Source organism: Dermacentor andersoni, chromosome 1 (genome assembly GCF_023375885.2).
Source record: "Dermacentor andersoni chromosome 1, qqDerAnde1_hic_scaffold, whole genome shotgun sequence".
Lineage (NCBI taxonomy): Eukaryota > Metazoa > Arthropoda > Arachnida > Ixodida > Ixodidae > Dermacentor > Dermacentor andersoni.
The window spans coordinates 79,535,123-79,559,758 of NC_092814.1; the positions used below are offsets into that span (position 1 = coordinate 79,535,123).

At 46.6% G+C, this 24,636-nt stretch overlaps 1 protein-coding gene and 1 pseudogene across 1 annotated transcript in view; both read right to left on the bottom strand.

Moving 5' to 3' along the window:
- The window catches only part of LOC126543242 (synaptogenesis protein syg-2-like), a 523,643-nt gene that overhangs the window by 143,071 nt on the left and 355,936 nt on the right, over nt 1-24,636 (bottom strand). The gene's annotated exons all lie outside the window — the stretch shown is intronic.
- Nucleotides 9,826-10,005, bottom strand: LOC126546474 (U2 spliceosomal RNA; annotated as a pseudogene).

Here is a 24,636-nt window from a genome sequence, read left to right on the forward strand (position 1 = left end):
ATGCTGTAACTTTGTGTACGTCGACGCCGAGTCGGACCCAAGATGACAATAGCTGACCTCTTATCCTACATCGCCAGCCAATCGTGATATTGAACATATTATCAGTACTCAGTACTAACTATATAAAAGCTTTTTGCGAATATGAAATCTGGGGCCGAATTCACAAACATTTTTGGTCGTAAAGGCTTTTCGCCATTGTCCAGCCGCGTTCGTTAATAATATGTTGAAGAAGACGATTCGCTGGCGTTTGCTCTTACTAGCAATTCTATCATATGGACTGCTTAGAACTGCTCGTAAGAGCAACTGGCGACCAATCGTTTTGTTGGGCATATTATGAACAAAGGCAGTCAGCGAATGGCAATCCGTCCTTACGAGTTAAAGGCCTTGTGCATTTCACAACACTTTTCGTTCGTAAGAGCTGTTTGCTTCCATTGGCCGACCGCCTTCACTAATACACCCAACATAGCGATGGTTAGGATCTGCTCTTACGAACAAGTCAAGCATAAGGACAGTTTTGTTTATGGCGGCCCTGATTCTTTCATTTATTCGTAATTGCCGCGTGACCATCTTTGTCACATATAACGATAGCCCTAGCATTCAGAATGAATTAAGTTCCCCGTCTAACAGAGAAGCCTATTCATCATCTGTAAATAACGCGGACTGTGGGTGAGTATAATGAAGAGATAGCATGACCGCTTGAAATAAATTTGTACTTGTAAATTGCTCTTGCACAATTTTGTATTTGTAAATTCGTAAATAATTTGAAACACCGTTTTTCCAATGTGTTGAATAACTGCTTAGCAAGGTATGTTGAAAACCAACGCCAACGTAGCCAGCAACTGGCCAGATTGTGTGCACGCGCGCACACACCCACGCGCGCACGCACCCACGCACGCAAGCAAACTGAGAAAGAGAGAGAGAGAGAGACAAAAAGGGCGAAAACATGCACTTCCCTCAGTTTTGCTCTGTCTGCGTGTGTCTGTTCGTGCCATTCACTGTTGTGCTACTCCACAAGTTGCTTTCTACACCAAAACAAAGACAGGAGTGCATACTGTGGCTGTCCCAATTCTTGTTTAGTGATAGGTTCTAGGTAGTTCCGTGCCACTATGCGCCACTGTGGTATCGGTAAATCACGCGCCCTAACTAAAAAGTTCGAAGCGCTTCACAGACAGGGACGCTTTATTCGGCGCGGTTCGCCACCGCCTAATGCCGGTGTTGTCTCTCTCTGTAGCAGTGGAGACTCTAATTGCAACACGGTATGATTGGTTCATGCCGGGAGAGCCAGGTACCAAATCCTGCGACTGGATGTTGTCTGCGCTCTCGCTTACTCTGTCTTTATAGTTTTTGTGACGAGAGAGAGAGAGAGAGAGAGAAGAGAGAGAGAGGAAATGGAGGCGAAAGGTGAACAAGAACACAAAGTCCCGTTAGTCTACACTGAGAGAAGCGGAAGGGGGCTGTAGAACGCTAAGAAGGAAATATAGAATCAGACATTGAGCACACAAAGCAGTCCAGAGCACACGTCCACAGCACACGATCTCATCGCCCAATTGTAGTTAACACCAATGAGAGCTATAGCCCGTTTGTACAAGTTTATTGCCCTCAAGAATCGTAACAACGCACTTGTCGCCCTCTGCTACAACGGCTACTGAAGTCGGCATTTCAACAGTTCCGGAAGCAACTGGTCTTTAAGGCAGGCCAGCGTCTTCGGGAGCAATCCCATCTGTACACTGCATCGATGTCAGTCAGAAAGAACGTGTTCTAGGGTGTCCCCGCAACCACAGTCAACACACGCTGCGTTGTCGGCCACTCAATTATCGAAGGCCGAGAGAGAGAGAGAGAAACTTTATTGCAATTGTAAAGATATTTGAAGGAGGGGTGGTCGGAGCCTCTCAGTCCAGGGCCCCGCTGGCCTCTGCCGCCTGCCTGACCTGGCTAATTAAGGACTTTTGTCCTGCCAGGTCGGAGCGGGCGAGCTGTGCCTCCCACTGCTCCATTGTCCTGCTGGTATTTGGCCTATGAGGGTGCTTAGTGCACTCCCAGGTTATGTGTATTAGGGTAGGTATGCCACCGCACCAAGGACAGTTGGCCCTATAACGAGTGGGATACATGGCGTTTAGCAATTTTAAATGGGGGAACACCCCGGTCTGTATTTTACGCCAATCGGCGGCCTCTTCCCCGTTAAGTTGTGGGTGGGGCGGCGGGTATTTTCTGCGGACTCCACGTTGATGAGCAAGGATGTCTTTGGCATTTAAATTGGTGGAATTTTGTGAGGGATAGTGCGGGTGGTTGGGGTTAGAAGAGGACGCCGTCGCTCGGTTAGTGAACCCTCGAGCTAACGCGTTAGCCTTTTCGTTCCCCTGTACCCCCGCGTGGCCCGGGCACCAGAGTAGGCGATGATGGTGGTTGAAGGATTTGGGAATTATCGCGAGGCTAGCCGCAGTCACGTGCCCCTTGAGAAACATGCGACATGTCTCCTGGGAGTCCGTGACCACGACCGAGTCCCTTTGCGAACGCTCCGCGTGGGCGAGTGCGATCGCCACTGCTAATATTTCAGCCGAGGTGGGAGATCCTGCCGTGGCCGACGCGGTAATTTGCTGTTGGCTGATAGTGTTCACGACTGCCAGGGCGTACCTCCTTTGGTAGCGCTGCCCGGTCGCCTCTGCATACAGAGCTGCGTCCGTGTAGTACGTGTTGTACCTATGGTTATTAGAGTACGCTGATTGAATGTGTTGTGCGCGTGCTTTGCGCCTTTCTTTGTTGTACTCGGGATGCATATTCTTTGGAATTGGGGCTACTGTAATTTTGGATCTCATCGAAAGAGGGAGAGGCACGGCCTGCTCTGTGAGATAAATGGGGTATGCTGGGATATTCAGTCTAGCCAATATTGCCCTACCAGTTTTTGTGAAGGCCGAGGATTTTGTAATGGGTACTCCTAGCCTCAGCCAACAAAAATGCGTCGCCCCGCACGCCTTAAACGAGATGGCAAGGTGGAGCGAAGAGTTCAGGTAGTGCATGCAGTCGGTTTTGTGTGAAACATTACGTGTTTCTCAAGGTTGTGGAATGTGCTAACTGCGGTACTTGCCGCAAGGAAACTGTCAAGAACCTTTCTTACAACGGTACTTTTCAACAAGCAAACCATGATAACTCCCCATCTGATATGACGTGTACACACTGATTATGCATGATTAGACCGAACAATGAAAATTTATTATTTCTGATTCGCCACCTTTTCGCCACTAGCCCTCAGCTATTGGTCAAAAGATTTCGGACTGCGCCCACTTCACCTGCCTGTAGCGTGACGTGACAAAACCACGAAAATTGACCGCGTCAAAGTGACGTGTACGAGTTAAAGACGCATTAATATGCCGAACAAAACCGATTTTTTCCCGAATAGCCGCAGGCTGCCCCGTTCCGAAAGGAGTAAAAGATGGCTGCCGCCGATCGCTCAGGCAGTGGCTAAAGAATAACGGGAAGAAAACGCCAGCGGCTTTTATAACCAACAACTACCTTGCTCGAAGATCACCTCCTTTATTCGAAACAGGAAGTTTGCATAATAATCAAAATAGCGGCTCTTCTTGTTTGCGTCGTCTGTTCCTAGTTGTTAGCATCCTGAAAGAGAATGTAACCAGTTGAAGAAAAAAATATAGAAGTATACAAGACGAGAACCCAGTCAGAGACAAGGGGGGATATGCGGGGGGGGGGGGGGGAAGCGGGGGCGGGGAGGTCGGAGGCGTGCTTATAGACCGACCATGAGAACACTCAAGGGGGCTCAGGGCACCCTTACCCCTCTCCCTCCATCTTTTTTTTTTACGCTATTCTTTCTGACCGTGGCAAATCAGACAAGCTGAAGAGAGAGCGCGGCAAAGGGGAAAGGAGCGCCTCGGCGTCTGCTGTCGACGGTGGACCCAGACCTCGGGCCACCCGCTTCGAACCTGGGGCTTGCGCGCACGCGGCGGTGAGCGCGGGAATTCAAGGCACGCTCCATTCCGCGCGCTTCTCTGAGGAGAAAGCCCGAAACCTCCCCGGAGAATAGGACAACGTCGCTGCTGTCTAGGCCTCCAGCAGCCACGCAGTGCCACGCCGCTCCTCGAACAAACAGAGATGGACCGAGCGTGGCGAAGTGTATATCGCATCTTCTCCCTCTGCAGCGTCCCTGTCCCTTCTTGTCGAGCTCTTTCGCTTTTTTTTCCCCTTGTACCCCGTTTTGAAGCTGAAAAGCGAGGGAGGAGAAACAACAGGCAGGAAACGTCTGAGCGTGCAAAAAACTGAAACGATCTAAGCCACAGAAGGGAGACGTGAGGGCAGATCACACGCGTCCCGCGATCAAACAGAAAAAAAAGGCGACAGTCGGGAGACATTGAGACGTTTAGAAAGGACGCAATAAAACAAGAATCAAGGGACTGTATTCTTCGTTTATGTGGCGCTTTATTTCTTATTTGTGTCATTTTAAGGAAATTGCGAAGAGTCAGTGATGGTAAACGGGATGTAATTTGGCAAAGAAATAGAGAAAAATATTGAGACAGTCCAGATAAGGTAAATTTCACGCCTAAGACAGTACCTCGACAACCACAGGTACACGGGAAGAAAAAGTACGTAACGATAGAGGAAGACAGCGGCAAAAGCTGAATGGAAGTTAAAAGCACGAGCTTCCAAAACAAAGATCACTGGACGCTTCAGCGGAAGTGATGTACAACGGATTTCTATAGTGAAAGCGCTCATTTTCTCGCTTCCGCGAGAGGAATGCAGCTCTCGCGCCACTCGGCCCTAGCGTTGTCTTTGCTTCCTTTTTTTTCTTTGCATGATCGCTATTGCCACACTTGCGCTTCCTTTTTCTTTATTTTTTTTTTCATCCTTTATATTGCCGCTTCAGGAAGGAAAAGCAAAGAAATTGAGCGGAGAGCCGAAGTTGTTTTGGCAGAGACAACAAAACCTGGAGCCAAACTGCTCGCCCCTCTTCCCTGGATTTGCTTCCCTTGCTCTCGATACGACAATCCCGATCAGGAATGTCATTACATTCTCTGGGATTCCATTGGAAGAGTTGAAGAGGTAAAAGAAAGAAATAAAGAAAGAAAGGAAGAAAGAAAGAACGAAGGGTTGCGCCACATGAGTTAAAGCGCGGAAATTCATGATCAAAAAAGAAAAAAAGGAAGAAGAAGAAAGTAACTGGAAAGAAAGTTCTCGACTCTCCTTTTCCCGAGTGACACCATCTTTAGAAACTCGATCATAGAGAGAGATGGAAGAGGGAAAAAAAGGAGGCCTAAGTATTACGACCGTAGCTCCTGAGTTAAGCACACTCAACGCCGCTGTTGTCCTTTCCAACGAGCTGTTTATTTCAATGCTATATCGCTGGATTCACTGGTTAATATTTTTAAACCTTTTCTGGAATCGGGTTGGGTCGCTGGCAATGTCTCTAGACCTTCGCATTCCTTTTCCTGCTCAGCATGTCTCTCGACGCAAACACTTTAGCTGTTTGCAGCCAGAACCTTGGTGGCACTGTTGTGATTCAAAGGAAAAAGAGAAAAAGAAAGAAAATTTGGAACGGCTGAAGACGCAATGTTTTTAGACGTGATGAAATTCCAAGTTCGACATGTCATTGCAACGATACAGCGTCACTGAATGTCACGCGCATTTCACGCACTGCCTATAGCAATTAGGGGTCCATTCGAACACACAGACTACAAGCATATATAGTGCAAAATGCTTCGAACTTTTTAAAACTCCATCTGTTTTCGTGAGGCTGTACTTATGCATAGGCGGAGAGTTTTCACCTATGACCACATATTATGGAGCTGTAGCATAGCGCCGCCACCGGTGGATATTATGCGTGATCCTTCTCTCGAGCAGTGGGAGGCCGTGTTGGCCAGCTCAGACCCGGTCGTCCAGACCAGGGCCGTGGAGTGGGGCACCCAGGTCGCCGTCAGCCATGAGCTGATGGTCATCTAGCACGGAATCGTCCGCACATGCGTTCTGACGAAAATAAAGCTTTTCCATCCATCCATCCATTCATTTTTCCGGGGGGGGGGGGGGGGGGGGGCGCTGGGGCCCGACCAGCTTTCCGAACTCCACATATATATATACATACATATACATACATATACATATATATATATATATATACATATACACACATATACATATACACACATATACATACACACACACATATATATATATATATATATATATATATATATATATATATATATATATGTTGGACTTGAAGAAGCTTCGTGTAACCTCGAAGAATTGAGCGCGGAAGTGACGGTGCTATATCAGTGTATACAAGACCTCAAAGTAGGGGCTAGTTCAATTTCACAGCCTGAGCCCTCTCGGTGGTGTAATCTTCCTTCGTGTAATTGTCGCATACTTGGCTATCACTGATACCGCTTCGCCTTTCCGGCGAAACTACAGCCCCTCTGTCTTTTTTTTTTTTTTTTCTGTGACTCGAAGTGTAAGCGCTCCTGCACATGACTACTATTGATTCTGGTTTCGAGCGAATCCGGCTTGGCTTCATTTCGCTTCCTGGGTGAATTATACAGTGTTCCCCAACTATCATGCTCCAAGACTGAAAAAGAAAGAGCAGTTGTGTCACTCGAAGAAAACATGGTTTCCAGTACAGTGGAGTAGCCGCCAGTAATTCTTTCGTCGTTGAGATTTAATTCGGTAATTGCAATCAATTATCTAACTCGAGAAGTACTGTCCTAATTTTCAAAGTGTAAATGAGGCATTTGTAGGCACCCCAAAATAACATCTAATTGCGGTGTTTTAAGCGACGTACTAATTGCGCACAATAGTTTTCCAGCTGGCAAAAAAAAAAGGCCTCACTAAGTATGAAAAATAATACGTGAGTGCGCTCCCACCCGCAAATAAGCTGATTGAAAGCAACTGCATTGCCTGTCGCAAACCCGAAGAGACAGCCCATCAACTTGATAAGGGTATATGGAAGGAGCACCAACAGCAGGTTTCGTGGCTTCGCAGCTGCTCTTTCCTCAAATTTCTACGCCAGACTTATTATCCGTCTCTCAAGGCCGACTGATCACATTGATAACAAAAGCTCCTTCATAACGCGGCCGAAGCACCGCCCTGACCGCGCACGAAATGCGAAAAGCAATGTAGTAGGCATATATACAATAGTTCAAAATCCCGGCTTTGCTCGCACCGCATTGAAAGTGTGCACGCGAAGCTATATTTCGCGCCAGAAACTTGCTTCGGACGAAAGCCAAATTGAGGTGACCGTTTTATTTTCATGAAAGTGTATACCTCCTGCAAAAACAGGTTCGTGTCAAAACATAAAAGCGAAATAAACAGACCGGGAAGCGACCAACGTGTAGAGAAAAGGCAAAACCGATGCTTTTAAGAATTTGTATTTATTTAAATACATTGCGTATGTGCATCGTACTTACAGTGGACATTTAAAACAATGTTGAAGTGAGAAAATACGGATCAGGCAGCCAGCGCTAGTGCTGATGCGCGGGTCCTCCTATATTCAGGATTTGCAGAAATAAAGCGAAAGTATGAATTAAAAGCCATGCACGTCCGCGCTAACAATGGTGCAGTAAGCTATTAGCCCCAGTTAAGTTTCAAGTGAAAAAGGTCGACGCAAGTCAAAAGTATCTTCATACGATGTGGGTGACAAAGATCTGGTAACGGCACGTTAGGTGTCGTTGCGGGGAGGGGGGGGGCGGGAGCTTCGGCATCGCCCGGGCGAAAGGCTAAGCCCTCCTCCCCCCTCCCCCCTCCCCCCCGAAAAACTTCGGAGGAGGCTCGGGCCTCGGAGCCTTCCCGAGGTCGGCGCCTATGTACTGATGAATAAGTGGTATGGGAGACAGCTGATGAGTAATGCAAAATTAAGATTCACTGTATAATTGCGCCTATACACACGCTCGTGTTATAGGGCGGGAAGAGACGTAGTTCTTAGTCTGTCAAAAACTACAAGCATGTCGCAATGCCTCATGACTTCGAGCGTACCGGAATCTTGGAAAAACGCTAACATAATCCTAATCCATAAGAAAGGGGATGCCAAAGACTTGAAAAATTATAGACCCATCAGTTTACTGTCCGTTGCCTACAAAGTATTTACTAAGGTAATTGCAAATAGAATCAGGAACACCTTAGACTTCCGTCAACCAAAGGACCAGGCAGGATTCCGTAAAGGCTACTCAACAATAGACCATATTCACACTATCAATCAGGTGATAGAAAAATGTGCGGAATATAACCAACCTTTATATATAGCTTTCATTGATTACGAGAAAGCGTTTGATTCAGTCGAAACCTCAGCAGTCATGGAGGCATTGCGGAATCAGGGTGTAGACGAGCCGTATGTAAAAATACTGAAAGACATATATAGCTGCTCCACAGCCACCGTAGTCCTCCATAAAGAAAGCAACAAAATCCCAATAAAGAAAGGCGTCAGGCAGGGAGATACGATCTCTCCGATGCTATTCACAGCGTGTTTACAGGAGATATTCAGAGACCTGGATTGGGAAGAATTGGGGATAAGAGTTAATGGAGAATACCTTAGTAACTTGGCATTCGCTGATGATAATGCCTTGCTTAGTAACTCAGGGGACCAACTGCAATGCATGCTCACTGACCTGGAGAGGCAAAGCAGAAGGGTGGGTCTAAAAATTAAGCTACAGAAAACTAAAGTAATGTTTAACAGTCTCGGAAGAGAACAGCAGTTTACAATAGGTAGCGAGACACTGGAAGTGGTAAGGGAATACATCTACTTTGGGCAGGTAGTGACCGCGGATCTGGATCATGAGACTGAAATAATCAGAAGAATAAGAATGGGCTGGGGTGCGTTTGGCAGGCATTCTCAGATCATGAACAGCAGGTTGCCATTATCCCTCAAGAGAAAAGTTTATAACAGCTGTGTCTTACCAGTACTCACGTACGGGGCAGAAACCTTGAGGCTTACGAAAAGGGTTCTACTTAAATTGAGGACGACGCAACGAGCTATAGAAAGAAGAATGATAGGTGTAACGTTAAGGGATAAGAAAAGAACAGATTGGGTGAGGGAACAAACGCGAGTTAATGATATCTTAGTTGAAATCAAGAAAAAGAAATGGGCATGGGCGGGACACGTAATGAGGAGGGAAGATAACCGATGGTCATTAAGAGTTACGGAATGGATTCCAAGGGAAGGAAAGCGTAGGAGAGGGCGGCAGAAAGTTAGGTGGGCGGATGAGATTAAGAAGTTTGCAGGGACAACATGGCCACAATTAGTACATGACCGGGGTAGTTCGAGAAGTATGGGAGAGGCCTTTGCCCTGCAGTGGGCATAACCAGGCTGGTGATAATGATGATGATGATGATGATGATGTCGCGTTATTTTTTCTTAATTTGTGGATGGCATCACCACATGCCAAGCATGCAGTTCGTTTCCATGTGCCATAAATGTTAAAGCTGTGCGACGAACTAGGGTTGGTTATATTGCTCTCCTATATATGCTGCTGCTAAATCTAGCAAAAGGCGACGTATGTAACACTTGTCTTGTTGCGGTCATGCGCACATGCCGCCGTATACGTGTTAGGCTGAGGCGTTGTGATATGGATGACGAACGGTATTGCTTTGTTTTAATGTTAGTGGCACTGGGCTGTAGAACGTCAGGTGTTCACTTTACAGATGTGGATACCAAAGGTAATATAAAGTATATATGTGTATGGCCGACATCACGAAGAGGGTTAGTACTCGAAATTGAACTAGCAGCGCATCGCCCCCCCCCCCCTTTTTTTTTCGGCGAAGCTGTACATGGGGGGCTAGATTCTCATGAAAAAATGTGTTCATGGGTAAGAGCCATGCAGATCGAGAGTTTCTCCCCTGAGATGCGCCGATCCTGAACATTGCGCAATAGCGGGCCGACGCACGGCAGAGGTAAGCAGGCATTAAGTACTCTGCCAACTTAAAAAAATAAGTTTAATATCTGAGGTTCAAATAGAACCCATATCAGATATTAAGCTGATAAGAACAGATACTACACTTTGGCCCGCATCCGGCTGACCTCCGCGCCTTTCCTCTCCTTGCTCTCTCTCTCTCTTGACACACGTCGGCCAAGTCTACGTTCACACCGCCCTGCCCTCTCGTTGTCGGCGTTTCAAGCGCTTGCGTATCTTCTTTCCTTTCCTTCCTTCCACCAACAAGAATCTCTCTCTCTCTCCTTTGGCTCTCCCGTGGTGGCGGTCCCGTAAGTGTGCTGCCCGCCAGGACCGCGAGGCATAAAGAAATACAGACCGTCCATGCGACCCCGATCCCGCAAACTTGAAACGTTTGACCGGAGCAACGGCCAGGTTTCAGAGGGAGCTTGTGGGGAAACAATTTTGTGGGGCCTGTGTTGTGTGTGACCGCTTGTGGTTTTCGAGTGACCTCACAACCATTACTGCACTGTGGGACGTCGACCAACGCACGATCGCCCTCGGAGTGCGGTGAGGTGCGTGTTTGTTCGACGTGCCGGGATTCCTTAGTAAAAGGTGTCGTGCCACGTTTTGCAGCAATGCATGGGTATGTATACCCCCTGGTGCCTCATCATCTTCCGAGGCTCAACATCGTGGAGGAGCGACTAGTCACGCCTCACCTTCCGTTTATGTGCGTAAGGCAATCGACGCACGGCAATGGACAGTTCGCCATTAAGGGGCCCACATACACAGCTTCGCTGGTCATCCACCTTCACAGAGTGGAATGGCGCTGAATTTTTTTTACGACAGTTTATGCTTGACGTTCGAAAGGTTGAATTGTGTGTGACATTATGCGCGAGCATTTCGGAAATGATGTTATTTTGAAGTTCAGCGGCTGAAACGACAAACCTATACATATAAAGACAACCTCATATCAAACATTAGGTCATTAAATAAATCAAGAAAGACTGAATACCGTCTTTTCACTCGCGGAGGCTAAAACTTGTTCTGGTCAAAAGAATTTTCAAATTAAAGATACGCAGCTGGTATGAGGTGCAAATTCATTTCGCTTACTTCTGTTCCTTTCTTATCAACCGCTCGAGACTGTCTTGGTGATAAAGTCTTGGTGATAAAGTGGGCGCGCCGTGTTGCTCGCACTACTGGCGAAGCGCGAGAAGGAGAATTGGAATAGAATTGTTATACATTCATTGTGCCAGCCGAGCTCTTCTCTTTCCTTTCGAAAAAAATAATATATTACGAAATCAACGCCCGCGTTTGCATCAATACTAACGTGTGTGCTGTGGGCTGTAGCGTAACTAAAAATGTTTGTCACCACTAGCCCTGAAGCGTTTGTCTCTCCTTCTCTTAAACGAGTTTATTTTGACTGCATACACATTTACACGGACGGTTCTACCAATTATGATAGCGCTACCGGAGCAGCGGGTGTTATATCGGACGCTGCCTCTTTGCGTTTTAAATACTTGAACTTGCGGCTCTTCAATGCGCACTCAATTATGTGCTCCAGCAGCTACCAAATCATTGGGCCATTTCGTGCGATTCGAAAGAAGTCCTAAAAATTCTGCAGTTTAACCTACGTCATGGGTTACACGAGCAGCTAGCGTACGAAATAAGGCACGCCCGTCGCCACGCGCTCGAGAAAGGACACCACGGGCCGTATAACGTAAAACTATTCCAATATATTTTTATTCCAATCTCCTGACGTCAAATTTGCGTAACCGCTGACGCAAGCATCGGGCGGTCACCCACAGGGTTGTCTGAAGAAGCCAATCAAATGCTCCCCTCGTTCATAAGAGGTCACTTTTGTTTGCTTGAAAAACGAATAGCATTGCCTGCACTGAGCGGCTTGTCTTATATAATTGGCTCACAAGAGGCGAGGAGCATATTCAAGTGGAGAGGGATTCGATGGGGCCGAGCCACGGCACTGAATATCGATAACCGGATGAAGAAGGTGGTGCCGGCGTCTGCGATTCGTCCGCTTTCTCTTACTTAGCTTGCGGTGCCTCGTCGACAATCACGGCGGCATGCAACGGAAGCTTGAGAATGACGCTAAAACGAATCCGCAGCAAAGAAGAGTTGGCAGAACGAGGTCGTAAACGTGCTGAAAGTTCTCGAAAACATTACATGGCCACGCAGAAAGGTTTATTACACGCAAATAAACCCATGCTCTCCGGCAGGGGCAAGTAGCCAGTGCCTGAGCGATCGGCGGCAGCCATCTTTTATTCCTTTCGGAACGGGGCAGCCTGCGGCTATTCAGAGAAAAATTCAGGTTTGTTCGGCATATTAATACATCTTTAACGCGTCCACGTCCGGTTGACGTGTGAGTTGTTGCGGTTTTCTGACGTCGCGTGGCAGGCAGGTGAAGTGGGGGTGGTCTAAAAGGTTTGTGACCAATCGCGGAGGGCTGATTGCAGAATTGGAATAGAAAAGTTTGGAATAGCTTTACGTTATAGCGCCCCAGTGCCGGAGCGATCGGCGGCAGCCATCTCTTATTCCTTTCGGAACGGGGCAGCCTGCGGCTATTCAGAAGAAAATTCAGTTTTGTTTGGCATATCAATGCATCTTTAACGCGTACGCGTCACTTTGACGTGGTAAGTTTTGGCGGTTTTGTGTCGTCGCGTGAGTGGCAGGTGAAGTGGGTGCAGCTTGAAAACTTTTGACCAATAGCCAAGGGCTAATGGCAAAAAGGTGTCGAATCAGAAATAACTATTTTTGTTTTGTTCGATCAAATTATGCATAATCAGTGTGTACACGTCATATCAGATGGGGAGCTATCGCGGTTTTCGTGACGTCGCGTGACAGACAGGTGAAGGGGGGGGGGGGGGGTCCAAAAAGTTTTTGACCAATCGTGGTGGGCTGATTGTAGAATTGGAATAGAAAAGTTTGGAATAGTTTTACGTTATAGCGGCCGATATTGTATTTCAGTGGTTGCCGAGCCAATGCGGAATTTCCAACGATAGCGCAGATGAGGCTGCGTGCTCGACTCATTGAAAACAACAGCTTGTGCCTATACCCCTCTCGAAAACGGATGCTGTGCGGCAACTTCAACCACTTTCTCGCCACACCACACTTCTACTATGTAATTCACCGGGTGCCACCAACTCATGCTTGCACTCTCTCAACCCTAATTTGCGACTTTGTTTGTCACCTAAACTCTCCCGTCGCGAAACAACTTTACTGAGTAACATGTGGTTGGGCGTCGCATTTACCAATGCTTATTAATTTCTGAAAGGGATGGCAACAGTGCGACATGCAATTTGGGCAAGTTCGATGAGACTCTAGAGCACCTTCGGTGTCACTGCCCATCCTTTGACACTCAACGACGTACTCTGCAAGCTAAACTCAATCTTTTGGATAAGAGAGTGCTCTTGGAAGAAAAATGTCCGTGGACCATGGCCTACGCATTCTTGCATGCGAAAGGCCACAAAAGCCCTTGTGCACTTCACGAAGGGTACTGGATTGTACTAACGCTTGTGACAGCGGAGTGACTGACTCTCTTATTTTTCTTTTCTCTCCTTATCTATCCTTTCCCCTCCCCAAGTGTAGTGTAGCCAACCGGGACTGTCCTTGTTAAACGTCCTACCGTTCCTCTTCGTTTCTCTCTCTCTCGGTTATCGAAACGTGAAAGGACACGTATTGGATACTAATGCTTTAAACTTCGAAGTAGCGCCCGTATAGCTGCTTAAGCATGCTTTGGCCGTTATGCTTAGCTTCCGAATACAGATTACGCCATCTCAAACATTGTAGCATGGCAACGCAATATTTAGTTTGTTCAAACGCATTAAATGCTTGTTGAAAAATGAGAAGAGAAAAAAAGCGCCAGAGAATGTAGTGACTCTGAATACCTTAACTGAATTACCGCGAAAAATAATTATGAACACTGGAATACTGAATACGTTCTGATAATCTTATGTGATCTTGAGAAGAAATCCCCCGAAAATTTCAGCGCCATCAGTAGAATCTATAGAAACTACCTGACAATGTTGAGAGGCTCTTCCGTAACTGAAAGAGCGCGCAGCTTGCCTGCAGCAAGAGAAGCGTGCCGGGCATGCATTTTGGAAAACACAGCCGGGAATACTGTAGCGGATGGAGACGTCGTTGTGTGCATTGTGAAGAGGCATTTTTCGATAAGATGGCGGTGTCCACTATGAGTGCCGTCCGCATTAAAGCTCGCTGACAGCTTTGACGCAACCCTGGGCGCTATAACGTAAAAGTATTCTAAACTTTTCTATTCCAATTCTGCTATCAGCCCTCCACGATTGGTCAAAAACTTTTTTCGACCACCCCCACTTCACCTGTCTGTCACGCGACGTCACGAAAACCGCGATAGCTCCCCATCTGATATGATGTGTACACACTGATTATGCATGATTTGACAGAAAAAAAAAACAGTTATTTCTGATTCGACCCCTTTTCGCCATTAGCCCTCGGCTATTGGTAAAAAGTTTTCGGGCTGCACCCACTTCACCTGCCTGTCACGCGACGTCACAAAACCGCGCAAACTCACTGCGTCAAAGTGACGTGTACGCGATAAAGATGCATTAATATGCCGAACAAAACTGAATTTTCTACGGAATAGCCGCAGGCTGCCCCGTTCCGAAAGGAATAAAAGATGGCTGCCGCCGATCGCTGAGACGCTGGCTACTCGCACCTGCCGGAGATCATGGGTGTATTTGCGTATAATAAATCTTCTTGCGTGGCCGTGTAAAGTTTTCGAGCACTTTCGGCACGTTTACCACCTCATTCTGCCAACTCTTCTTTGCTGAGGGTGAGTTTTAGCGTCATTCTTAAGCTTCCGTTGCATGCCGCCACGATTTTCGACCAGCCACCACAAGCTAAGTAAGGGAAAGCCGACCAATCGCAGACCTCGGAACCACCCTCTTCATCCGGTTATCGATATTCAGTGCACTGGCTCTGCCCCAGCGGATCCCTCTCCACTTGAGCGCTCTCCTCGCCTCTTGTCAGCCAATTAGATACGACAAGCCGCTCAGTGTAGGCAATGTTATTCGTTTTTCAAGCAAACAAAAGTGACCTCCTATGGACGAGGAGGGTGTTTGATTGGTCTGTACAGACAACCCTGTGGGTGACCGCCCGGTGCTTGCGTCGGTGGTTACGCAAATTTGACGTCAGGAGATTGGAATAGAAACATATTGGAATAGTTTTAGGTTATAGGGCCCCCTGTTACGATACGTTCAGGCAGTTTTCGGCTGCGCCTTAAATTTAGCGCAACTCCCTCAAACGCTCCTCTTTTCTGTCTTCTTAGATGTCAGTCAACAAGAGGTAGTGGAAGGGCCAAAGTAGGCCAGTTGCCATCCCCCCCAACACACACACACGCACGCGCGCACACACTCATACGCATACGCACACGCATACGCAGACATACACGCATACGCAGACACATACACGCACACACTCACAAGCACGCTCTTTTGAAAGCGGGCACTGTCCCCTACACGTTGGCAAATCCAACAAAACAATGGCCGATGCCAAGTTTTTCTTGCGGAATTGCACCCGCACAACTATACTTCTTTATTACGTATCTCCTGCTTGAGCAGCTAGGATTTTCTTTCGGGCGTCGCCGCCACGCGCTGTAGCCGATGACGCCCGGCTACGCAGTTAACGGTTACGGTTCTTCGCGGTGCGAGCCGCCTACGGGATGCGCCTTGCATGCTTGCATTGCAGAGGAGGCTGTCGCTCGGCAGTCCAAAACGAATTTGACTTTTCGCCGCTTGCACCATTGCGTGTTTGCTGGGGCGGTCTACAAATCAGCTTTCTTATTTATAATTTCCCTATTCGTATTCGGTGTTGCCATTTTAGCTATTTTGTCGCTAGATATAGCGACTTTCTTGTGCCTTTAGCAACAAAGTTTTCTATTTAGCGACTGGAACTTTATTAAGCGACTAGAATGAACCGTTGGCGACATTCTAGCGATATAGAAGTTCTGAAAGTTGCTTCAAAAATGGCGTAATTTATTATTCAAAAGCGATATGTAAGCGGATGAAACTCGCTGTACGATAATAAGCTCCGTGAGCATGATGAAGCAACGGTTGCCTTCACATTGGTAGTCTTCACATTGTGGCCGCTATCTTGTACACGTTCGAAAAGCCGACGTTCGATTTCGCCTCACGCGATTGGACTAGATTGGCCTAGGCCGCGATATCGGAGCAGCCTGGACCATCGCGCGAGGAGAAATCGAACGTCGGCTTTTCGAACGTGTACAAGATAGCGGCCGTGATTGTGCCTTCACAGTACAGTGGTCAACACAGACTTCACAATGTGCTAACAAAATTCATGTTTTTAAATTTTTTGTAACGAAATCCATTTGAATGCGTTTAAACGTTGCGGGTGTTGCGGTATCACTAAATGCATTAGATTGGTGGACACGGTGAATAAGACAGAGCCACTGTATATAAAAAGCTAGATATCTGAGCGGCTGAACTCCTTCACGCGAATATGAACAAATCGCTTCTGTTTCTTACGGCTTTAGGTCCAATCAGTGCTTCGCGGCAACTTTCAGGTAGATCAAAGGCGGTAGCGTAGTAATCGACCTGTATAAAGCTCGGCTAATTGTCATCGCCGCGTTAAGAACGTGGGACCAAGCACGTTCCGCAAAATTTAGTTGTCCTATCACAAACGTTGAGAATTAGAAAAATTTAGGGATAATGTAAACTTAGTAAACCTTTTCGTGCTAGAAAATTAGGTTATTTGTCTTCTTTTCGACGTGCTGTATTTGTAAACTTACAATCCGACGATAGTAGTAGCAGTAGTAGTAAACATTAATAAACAGGTGAGAGTCTTCCCCTTTTCCGGCGTTCTTAGTCACGAAGCCGTTGGCCCAGGCGGTAAACGCAAAATTTAAGCTGTCATCACCCGTTATGTAAATATATTGGTAAAGTAAAAGCCCTCTGCATATCTGCTGGTAAATTCACTATTTATCTGTCACCTGCACGGACATTTAGCAAAGATGAAACGATCTAGGTAAAGGATTTACTTCCCGTTAGCTTGTTCTATAGTGTTCCAAAATGCCTACGTTATTTTAAATCAACTTGGCAGTTTTAACAAGAATTTTAGCGACTTTTTGTCTCACTTCAGCGACATCGGAAAATTTTGGCTACACTGGACTGTAATGGTTCATTATGTATGATTAATAATCAGCTCTGTCACTGACAAAGACAACTCTCAGTGACGCCTCTTGCAGCCTCATTTAATACAATGCTAAACCTCTAATGTCCCATATGTATATATGAAGGGAAACCCAGGAGCTAAATTTTGTTAATCACGATCATATAAAGCCCACATACAATGAAGCCAAGGAAAGTATCGGGGAAATTTAGCTGTGCTTGAATTAAATTGAAATATATCAAATAATAAAGAAAAGGGAAGTGAAAGTGCGCGAAAAGATAACTTGTCGCCAGTGGAAGACCAACCCACCACCTTCGCATTATGCGTGTGTTGCACTATCAATTGTACTACGGCGAGGGCTATCGATCCGTCCTCTATCTTGGGTATGTATGTTTACTAGATCTAGTCCTGGGAGTGTTAGCCAGCGCCACTTAGAGCCATGGTGGGCTGATGTGGAACATCGTTTCTTGCTCGATGGCGTCACGTAATACGTGAACTTCGGAGGGGCCAGCGTTGCCTTAGTCACTGGTGATCAACGGGAGCGAGAACCTAGCCTAGCGAGAACCGACCGTGATCAACGGTCGCGAGCCATGACAAGAATGCACGCTAAAACTGCAGCCATGGGTGGCGGCCATGATCGACAGCGCTATTTCTCAGTATGCGTAAACGTTACGAACGTTAAGCTCGCCAAATAACGTGCGTCATCATAGCGCATGTAACTCACGGAAACAGAATAACGTACTGAGCATGCGCAGTGAGGACAACGCTATCTTTTTTAACGTACGTAATATGCTTATGTTTGGTTGAAAACGCTATTCTAAAACTCTTTAATAATTTTGCACAAAATTGGGTGCATGCGCTGTCGGTAGGCGAGTAGCAGTGCGTAGTCGAATAGCAGTGGATACTCAAGTAGCAATGTGTAGTCGAGTAGCAGTAAATGAGTTCAGAGCGAAAGGAATCGCTGACGTCTGATAATTTATTTTTGACAGCCTCCAGGTGCGATCTGACTGCACGCACATTGGCACTCTTCGTAGACATTCCTGCATATTGTAGCCAAGTGACGCAGCTGTTAGTGTCCTTACACATCAGCTCACCAGGGAGACGACGATGAAGGGGGTTGGGCTCCGTCAGGGGCAAGCGCAGATGCGCAGGCACGAAGACGACGAGATGTATCATTTGAACATCTAGGTTTATTAATTTGACATTTACTTTAGATTTATACTCTACGCATATCAATTACAAAACTATGTCATACCGATCGTCGTCGGCCTGCCTGACCTGCCTGATATCCCGTGGTGAAGTGGCGCCGTGGGCTGCCGTCTCTTTGCTCACCCGAAACTACTTTGTGTGAGTGATTTTTATGAGAAAAAATGAAGAGATAAGTGAGCGCCGTATAACTGACTCTCGGGCGAGGTCATCTCAACAGCAATGCACGGGAAAGGGGAGTGGGGAGCAAAAATAGGGAGGGAGAGAGAGAGAGAGCCGAGTGGAGTGGGAGCAAGGTGGTGGCAAGTAAAAAATAATAATAATAAAATATTAATAATGAAAAATAGTTAATAAATTAATACATGATCCAATAGGGGCCAGAGTTTATGCGACCAAAAACGGTCGCGAGAACATTCCGCACTCACAACAAAATTGCTCATGACTAATTAACCTTTGCCCCACGACGCCGCCGAGCGTGAGACGACCGAGCCACACGTCCACGGAGTGACTGTCAGGTACGGCGGCGTCGGCCCGGCGAGAGCACATGCCCGAGGCGCCGTCGCGGTCATTCCCGCACAAAGGCTCCCCCGCATTGACGAACACACGGCAGTCACGAAAAGAAAAAAAAAGGGCCCGCGGTATGCGCTCTTCGCGACAATAGCGTGACCACTTTCAACAGTTCCGCATTGTCGCACTATGCAATAAGGAGGAGAAAGAAAACAAGTATGTCTTTCTCAATTGCGTGGTGCTGAACACCTGAAAAGCCTCTCCCATTATGAAACGGTGGTGCCTACAATATTATCATAGACGCTTCAGCAATCTTTGGTTCCTCCTCTAAAGTGACAGATTTGGAATTTACGATTACGGCGCAGTGCACCCGAATATGCAATGGGCCGTACGGTGCGCGACGTGTAATAATACTAAAAATCAAGAGGTAGTGTGAGAACCGTGCGTTACTGTAGAAACTGCAAACGTGTTGTGAAAATCAACGTCAGCTTGAGTGAGACGTTTCTTCTTTCTTTAACTTCGAGAAAACTATTCTGGTTTGATGTGACTGAAAACGTATACGGTAGCAGGTAAAAAAGGACCATGTTCTTGTTTTCCATGCCCGTCTATTGAAGTGGCACGCTTCAGCGAAAAATTACGGAAGTCGCCTTATTTAGTACGACAATCAGTCCCCATTAGAAATTTACATTATTAGGCGAGAGGAGTGGGGTGATGTGGGTAGGGATTGGTACGGCAGCTCTTTTGACACCACTATTAAGAAACCGCATCCAAAAAGATATGTGACCAAACGGCAAATAATATTATAAAATAAACTATGCATCTTTATCGTGTTTAATGCCGTGATCACGAATAATATGACCAACACGCGACGCAATACCACACGAGGGGAGCCCCCTCGAAAATTGAACCTCAATGTTTCCGAGTTCCTAGCAATAAAATGTTCTCACTCTTTTTCCTTGACCTTATAAATAAAGAAGAACATATATACGCGCTGAATGTGTTCCTTTTGCTGCAGTGTTTAAAAGTTCTTATTATACTTTTTTTTTCCCTAATGAATACTTACTCACTGTTTATCTGTGCCAGAAACTAATACTTACTATTATTGGGGAGCACATAAGGCCACATTATGGCCGCCAAATACTTTCCATCGCATTAAAGAGTATTGAAGTGCACTAAGTCAGGCATGGCCTAACGTAAACCCGAATGCTGATATATGCTTCGCCGCGTCACCGCGCAGGAAGTTGCACGAGCATTCGAAAAGAACACGCAGTGTATTTATTCTAACCAGGATGCACTTCCCTCTCGAAAGGACAAGCGCTGTTGCACGGAAGCTCTTATTTCGCCAAGTTGGCTCGCAATGGCCAGAAAGCGCTCTTTCTGTTACCAGCGGACCTCGCAATGCCCAGAGAAGAGCAAGTTCGCCGCTATTTATATAAGTTAGAGAATGAAACGGATTCTGTTGCTGTTTGTTTTGCGACGCCTTCATTAGCTTGAGACAACTCATTACATTTGCGCCGTAACACGATGCTAATGGTGCCCGGAAGAGGCAGAAGCCAAATTCAATAATTATCTACAACTTAAAATGGAAGAAAGAACTTCAGCAGGAGCAACGAGGTGTCCCGTTGCATTAAAGCAAAATTTCAGGGGCGCTACAACGTAAAACTATTCCAAACTTTTCTATTCCAATTCTGCTATCAGCCCTCCACGACTGGTCAAAAACTTTTTTCGACCACCCCCACTTCACCTGTCTATCACGCGACGTCACGAAAACCGCGATACCTCCCCATCTGATATGATGTGTACACACTGATTATGCATGATTTGACAGAAAAAAGAAAAACAGTTATTTCTGATTCGACCCCTTTTCGCCATTAGCCCTCGGCTAATGGTAAAAAGTTTTCGGGCTGCACCCACTTCACGTGCCTATCATGCGACGTCACAAAACCACAAAAACTCACCGCGTCAAAGTGACGTGTACGCGATAAAGATGCATTAATATGCCGAACAAAACTGAATTTTCTTCGGAATAGCCGCAGGTTGCCCTGTTCTGAAAGGAATAGAAGATGGCTGCCGCCGATCGCTCAGACGCTGGCTACTCGCACCTGCCGGAGAGCATGGGTGTATTTGCGAATAATAAAACTTCTTGCGTGGCAGTGTAACGTTTTCGAGCACTTTCGGCACGTTTACCCCTCATTCTGCCAACTCTTCTTTGCTGAGGGTCCGTTTTAGCGTAATTCTTGAGCTTCCGTTGCATGCCGCCGCGATTTTCGACCAGCCACCGCAAGCTAAGTAAGGGAAAGCCGACCAATCGTAGACGCCGGCACCACCCTCTTCATCCGGTTATCGACTTCCAGTGCAGTGGCTCGGCCCCATCGAATCCCTCTCCACTTGAGCGTTCTCCTCGCCTCTTGTCAGCCAATTAGATACGACAAGCCGCTCAGTGTAGGCAATGTTATTCGTTTTTCAAGCAAACAAAAGTTATCTCCTATGAACGAGGAGACCGTTTCATTGCTATGTTCAGACAACCCTGAGGATGACCGCCCGGCGCTTGCGTTGGTGGTTACGCAAATTTGACGTCACGAGATTGGAATAGAAACATGTTGGAATAGTTTTACATTATAGGGCCCCAGGACTTGTTTCAAAGAAGTAAAACCTAAGGTTCACAAACTAGGCATTTATTTATAGTACACGCGCACACGCACACGCACACCTGCACGCATGCACGCATGCACGCATGCACGTGCAAAGCACTAAGAAATAAAAGACGTTTCTTATCACCATCGTAGTTTTTTGCTAGACAGTGTGATGATTATGTGATGGTAAAGACCGAGTTAATTTTTCTACAAGTTGGATATATTTACTGCAACATTATTTGAAACAACTGTCACGTCGCGTAGAAAGCTGACTGGCGCGGTAAACTTTCAGAGATATTTTTTTGTTGGTTACAAGAGGATATCATTAAACCAAACTTAGCGGTATGAAAAGAACTCTTCCTGCCAGCAGTCACACGCACGTATGGAGCCGTAATATTTTGCAGTAAAATTTTCCGAATTCCATGCACTCGTATGTTGCGAAGGCGGCTTTTGGATGCAACTGCTGGGTTCGCGGGCCAGCGCATTCAGCTCAAGCAGCACGGTGCCGTAACCAGCGTGCTCACTGCGGCGGGCCTAAACTGTCGTCGCAAATGTCGCAACTTCTGTAATTAATGGCGTAGTCGTATACACCATTCAGCCTGTGCGACAGAATGATGGACGGGTATTACGACACTTTCGGGCTGCGCTCCCCTCACGAACGTTGTCTCCCGATTCCTTGTAACCTTATATTGCAATACATCAGAATATATGCTCTATCGCACTACCTACGACGTCGTCCAATGTACAGAACCAACAGCATCGTTAGGAATGGGTTAGGCAACTTAATTAGCACCCCCCCCCCCCCCATCCCCGTAGAAAAAATAAACACAAAAAACGACGAATGTCGACTTAGCAAATATATGATGAAATTCCCCGAGAGCATCACACATTATAACCCAATTAGGAAGAATAAGGAAAAAGAAAATAAACTGTTTGTGGGACGTTTTAATTTCGGCGCGTGGTGTAGAGACATTCAAGTGGCGAGACGCGTAGTTAAGATCCCGCATTCATATCAATTAGACGCGAGGAAGGGCCGACGTCGCCAGCGTCCTGTCAAGTAAGCACTTCGCCGGGCGAGTGCGGCGAAGTCTGGTTTTAAACCCGACGCGCAACTTTTGTCGGACGCGTAGACGAGTCTGCATTTGGACGCCCACGTTCCTTTGTTGGCCCAACGCGAAAGTGCTTAGCTGTTCCCGGCGTGCGTCAAAGCCCTTCTGGCTTTATTCCCTACGTGAAAGTATTCACCCTCCGTGAAACTTTCCTCTTAAAGCTTCAGCTCCCATTATCTTCAGTCGCGTCGGCAGTGCTCCACTTGGAGAGGTAACTTGAATACGCAACGGGTTAAACCCGTGGAGTAAAAGGATGAGCCATTTTAAATGAAAATTACTGATTGCAAGCTGGTTCTGCAAGAAAGGTCGCAAGGATATTGCCATTGATCGCATGTTGTACGGCAGTGCTTGCTTGGTGAGAGCTAGATACAGGATCTTCCTTCGGCAATCAATACCGTGTGGCGTGAAATTTCCACCTTACCAGATTAAATAGCTCGCTCGGCCGACAGTATCTCGATTCCATTCGATTGAAGATCAAAGCGGGCACTAGAATATTTTAGCGTAATTTCGATCGCGTCGTTATTTAAATAAAGTGCTTGTCCAAGTAGAGCTGAATCTGAAGAGGTTGTAACTTAAACAGACCGTCTACACGTCCTTTGTAAGTTGAGATTCCAACTTTTGCGTCTATAGTGTAAACGGGGTCGTCACCGTTTATACACGCATGTAGCGCTTTGTTATTTACAGCCAACTATCGCAAGCGGGAGTTGGGCGCGATAGAGGTACAGTGTGCTTTACACGCAGCAGAGTTGCCGTAATAATATGGGATGACTACTCTTTATACCGGCAATACATTGATAACAAAAGACGTATTGTCATTCGTTGAACGCGCGTCAAGCTGTATCTTTACCGAGCGACAAACATTCCTTTTCACTATTTGTATCGCCGACAATATCTCTAACCAATTTTTGAACTTGTGGGTCATTTGTCAAACTTGACTATCATTGAACTGTAACGTCTGTGAAATACTGGGATGTTCCGTGCACTATAGGAGGTCACCAAACACACAGTACGAATGTATGCCTCAGTATAGAATAATTTGCTGATGCTGGATGCAAAGATGACCTACGCTCGCATTGACAAAACTTTTAAGTGTAAGAGCTTTCTGTGTCGGCGTTCACGTTTATTCGCCCGCCACTCATGATAGCGATCGGCGCGATCAAGAGATCATTGCCGCGATGATGCCCAGTGTTGCGGCTAGGGTGGCGTTGTGAGCATGGAATCCACTAAGCCCATCGACTACTACGTCAGGTTGTAGAAAATGAAGGAAAAATTGTTTATTTAGCTTAGTTACACGGCTTCAGTTACGGAAGCCTACTTCATGCAGGAGCAAGTTAAACGTCCAAGTTCACATCAGGACCCTCTGTCCTCACTCTCGAAAAGTATTTCCTTTTAATACCGTCGTCTTCCCCAGGCCAGTCGACTAGCGAATCTCAAAACTGTCCAGCAGCAAAACCCCTTCGTCGACTCCGTTGCGATATATCACGCCCATGCTCGCAATAACACGCAGTAACTCCGCATCAGAAGAGACTGGTTTGGAATACGTGGCAAGAAAGGAACCTGCGCCTCTCAACTCGTCAACGTTGTTCCGCCCTCTTTTTCCTTCGCTAAGGCTGCCAGGTAAATAGCGGCGTGCGGGCCTTTCGTGGAACCCTTTCAGTCGTTGTCCCCGCTGCGTTGACGTCTGGATAGGAGGGGTGGTGGATTTGACACGTGGCAATCTTTCAATTAAGGCCTTTGTGGTGTTGAGACGTAACACCAGTCATTAGAAATACTTGCGAAAGATAAGTTTTGTGAATACCAGTCTTTGTTAGGAAGGGGTGAGGAGAGAGGAGGGAAGGTCACACTATGGAAACCCTACGTGTTGTTCATAACAGACTTAGCAGCTGCGATGTAATGCTCTGGTCCCGAATTCATGAAGAGCTCTTACACTAAGATTGCTCATAAAAGCAAATTCCAGTCAATTCTAATGGTGGACATTATTAGCCAATGAAAAATAAAAAAGTACTTAGGAACTGAAAGCTTTTTGAATTCAGTCCCAGCTTTACAGACATCCACATTGCCTCCAGTCTTTTTGTGTGCGTGAGTTTCTGGCATCCAAATCAACGTTTATAACGGACATAAATTTACTTTCGAGATAATTAAACC